This window comes from Limulus polyphemus, unplaced genomic scaffold (assembly GCF_000517525.1).
Source record: "Limulus polyphemus unplaced genomic scaffold, Limulus_polyphemus-2.1.2 Scaffold5586, whole genome shotgun sequence".
Classification (NCBI taxonomy): Eukaryota; Metazoa; Arthropoda; class Merostomata; order Xiphosura; family Limulidae; genus Limulus; species Limulus polyphemus.
In genome coordinates, this window is record NW_013671196.1 from 55,689 (window position 1) to 60,050 (window position 4,362).

A 4,362-nucleotide genomic window follows, 5' to 3' on the forward strand; every position below is an offset into this window, starting at 1 on the left:
TTACGTTTGGTGTAACGTGTCGTGTTAGCGTGCTGAATGTACAACAACAACACATCTGAACTTCACACAAGTTACATTGGGTGTAGCGTGTCGTGTTAGCGTGCTGAATGTACAGCAACAACACATCTGAACTTCATAAAAATGATTTCAAGTTACGTTGGGTGTGTTAACATGGGGATTTTTTTCGACAACAAATAATTCTGAACGGTGACACTTGTTTATTTTAGTTCAAAGATACAATGGGCTATCTACGATGTGATTGCAACAGGAATCGAACTCGGAATTTTACAGTTATAAGCTGTTAAGAAGCGGCGGTACTTGTTCAATAAACCACTCTAAACTTTAGATATATTGGATAAATAAATGTTATTGTTTTTATTATATCGGTCCTGGTCGTTCTTTTTGATAAAAGAAGAGAATTTAATTTTCCCATTATTGGGTCTACCCACACCTAATAGTGTTATTCCGTGTATCATGTTAAAAGGTATTATTATATCCCAACTAAAACGGTTCTTAATAGTCTGTAATAAGTATATTTGTAAGGATAATGTTTTATTATTAGAAAATACATTGGAAGATAACGGCTATAAAGGCAAGCAATTATAGAAATACTTTACTTTATTTTTAATAAATACAAAAATATTTTAGAAACTAAACTATCGATTAAGGAAAATATCTTATAAATAAAATAAAGAGGGAGTTAGTTGCTTTAGATTATAAGTAGTTAATATCAATTTTTCAAGTAATTTTATTTAGTATAACCGGGACGGGAAGACTAACTTCAAGTAGCTGGGCTTGTTTTGGCGTTCCCGTTTTATACCTGAATAAATCTTTAGGAGAAAGGGAGGAGGTTGGGTGTTAAAACTATATAAGAACTTTTAAGGTAGGGTGTATAGTTTTATTTAATATTTTATAGTTCTATTTATTTCTACTCAATATTTTATAGTTTTATTTATTTCTACTCAATATTTTAAAGTTTTATTTATTTCTACTCAATATGTTATAGTTTTATTTATTCTACTCAATATGTTATAATTCTATTTAATATCTTTTTGTATTTTTTTGTAAGGGTGGAGGTTGGGAGTTTAATTAGTAGAAATATTAGGGTGGTTTTATTTCAATTCATTTCTACTTTAAGAAATTTAAGGGTAACTGCTTTCCACAACTGGCTATTTTTATGATTTTCCATGACGGCTGACTAGATTGACATCGGCGTTTTGATATTGTCTGATAGATGGGATATCCCCAACACATTTGGTGCTATTACCGCAGACATTATCCGTTATGACAATAAGTTGACAACCAGGACCGATAACGGTATTGTGATATTTAATTCATTATTGTATTACAGTGCTGATTTAATCGCCTATCAACAATTAACGTAATCAATAGTTTGTAACCTATTTATCTATATATATATATTGTTTTTATTGAGTTGCAAAGCAACATGAGTTGTTTTTATTATGGTCACCAAATAAAATAAATTTGCCATCAAATTAGATAACTCTACTGTCTAGTGAGTAACGAGAGCGATTGCAAAATATTGTGATGATTCAAATCCTTATTTATTTGTGTTTGTTTGTTGTCAAGCACAAAGCTACACAATGAGCTATCTATGCTCTGCCAATTACGGGTATCGAAACCATGTTTTTATCATTATAAGCCGATAGACTTACAACTATGCTACTGGGAGCATCTTCGCTGAATATTATTTTGGTGTTTATCCTATTCAAACAATGTACATAAATAAATAGTCTAACTGGCTACTTGATTATTTGTAATTGTAATCGTGGTATTTTTAAAATAAAAACCTGATTACCTTTATCGTTAGAGTAAAACATGTTTTCATTATTTATTTGACTTACAGATGATCAGTGTGGGATTACTGCATATTTGAAAAACAAATTTTGGCGATCGCACGTGAATATTTAGTCGACATTAGTAATTTATCCGCCAAGTAGCACGTGAACATTTAGTCGACATTAGTAATTTATCCGCCAAGTAGCACGTGAATATTTAGTCGACATTAGTAATTTATCCGCCAAGTAGCACGTGAATATTTAGTCGACATTAGTAATTTATCCGCCAAGTAGCACGTGAATACTTAGTCGACATTAGTAATTTATCCGCCAAGTAGAAAATATCCATAAAACGTGTGGAAAGATATTTTTTGACAAAAAGAAAATCGCAAGTACACAACTGGCGACCTTCAGAAGAGGCTTAGCGTATTAAATTAAAGGTAATTCGAAATTTACTTAAAAAACAAATCAACGTAAAAGAAAATGGGAAAATTAATAGCACATTAGAATAATGTAGTGGTTGAAAAAGTTAAGACAATAACGCATACCCCCTTTTATTTTCTTGTAGGGGCATGGAGTACTAATCGATTAATCGAATGTAATATATTAATGAGCCCCTTAATTAATTAATTAGCAAATACCACTAATCGCCCAGCTTTATCCATATTACAATGCTCTGCTCTTAAGCACCTACCTGCAAACTTTAATGTGGCCAAAATGTGCCGTGGGTGCAATTAAACTTTATCAGACAGGTAGATTCCAATATCCAGAACAATAAGATAAAAAAATATACATGTCTTACATTTGCCTCAGGTAAGGTATTTTCACTAAGTTACCTCGTGCTGTATGTTTTTCTAGGTATATTGTATGACGCACATATGGTCCGGAAATGGTTGTTTGTTATATACATATGATTTGGAGATGGTTGTTTCTGGTATGTGATATGTATGGTCTGGAGATAATTGTTAGTGATACGTGATGTGAAAGGTATGGTCTGGTGATGGTTGTTAGTGATATGTGATCTTACACATACGGTCTGCGGATGGTTGTTCGAGATACGTGATGTGAAAGGTATGGTCTGGTGATGGTTGTTACTGATATGCAACGCAGCACGTATAATCTGAAGATGTTTACTAGTAGAAGAAAACATGAGTTTTTACAGTCATTTCGAAAGGTCGGTTAATATTCACATTTAGCTTATTTCACTACTCTTTTTCAAATGCAAATACAAGTACTGTTAAAAATACATTTGAAAATTTCGCTTGAAAGTAACAGCACGAAAAGAAAGTTGAACTTTCTGTAATTTCTATTAACCTTGAAACCTTTTAAGCAGTGAATGTACAACATCCGCTAAATGAAGGCTCAAAGAAACGAAATCTTGCATTTATTCGTCTCCGGTTTGGAAGCTTGAATCGCGGTTTTGTGTGTGTGTGTGTTTTTTTACAAGTAGATGTAACTTGCAAGTGAGTCATTGTGTGAGTCAGTTCTAGCTGGATCATAGCTACTGTCAATCTTGTATCCACAGCAGAAGATATTGTGTGCACGTTAGACCATGTCTTCTTAAACCCAAGAGGAAGGTTAAGTTAAAATAGTGATTTTAAAGCTTGCTTTATTGTCAGAGCCTTAGTAAACACCTAGAACACAAATGTCACATATAAACTTAGCAAGATGCAAAATACTGAAACTAATAAACAAGATGGCCATCAGTCGTACATTGTACTTTTTTGATAGTGAATAAGTTATATTATATAAACTGTATGATCTGGCGATAAAATGTATGATCTGCAAGTGCGTATGTATGTTTACAGTAATAAATCTTTGGAGAATAAAACGTTAGTATCAAAATTAAGCAATTAATTGTTATATTTTGAAGACTTGTACTTCTACACACTCAGTCTGCCACCACGCAGTTTCTCAGGTTCATAACACTAACTGTAGAACCATTTCCCATTCTAGATCAATGGTGTGATGACGTCACATAGCCTTTCTCGTCGCTGGGATACTGCTGCTGTTGATATCATAAACACACAAGGTTTTACAAGCTACTATGACAACTACGAGACACATCCCAGTACGAGTAATATTGGTGCCAGCAGGTTCTAACACAATTATAACAACGATTAGTGTATTTATTAAAATACAAAACAGAATTAAGACTGTATTAAACATTTCAGTATTTGTTTAAGAAATGAGAATTTCGAAGAGAGATAATTTAATTTCATTCAATATATTTAAAACTCAAGCTATATCATATGTTACTAACTTATTTGTCTTTTGATTAACTGAATATCCCCTATTCTTCATTATTTTATTACATTTGCCTTTTGGATTTTTTTTTTGTGTTTTCCACAAATAACCAAAAATATATTTCGAAGAAAATTGCGACATCCTAAAGTTAAAATTTCACATTGTGATATCTTCAAAAACCCTGAAGTTTAAATTTCTCACCATTATATCTTAAAACTCCCTAAAGTTTAAACTTCACAACGTGATATCTTCAGAACACCCTAAAGTTTAAATTTTCCATTGTGATATCTGAAAACACCCTAAAGTTTAAACTTCG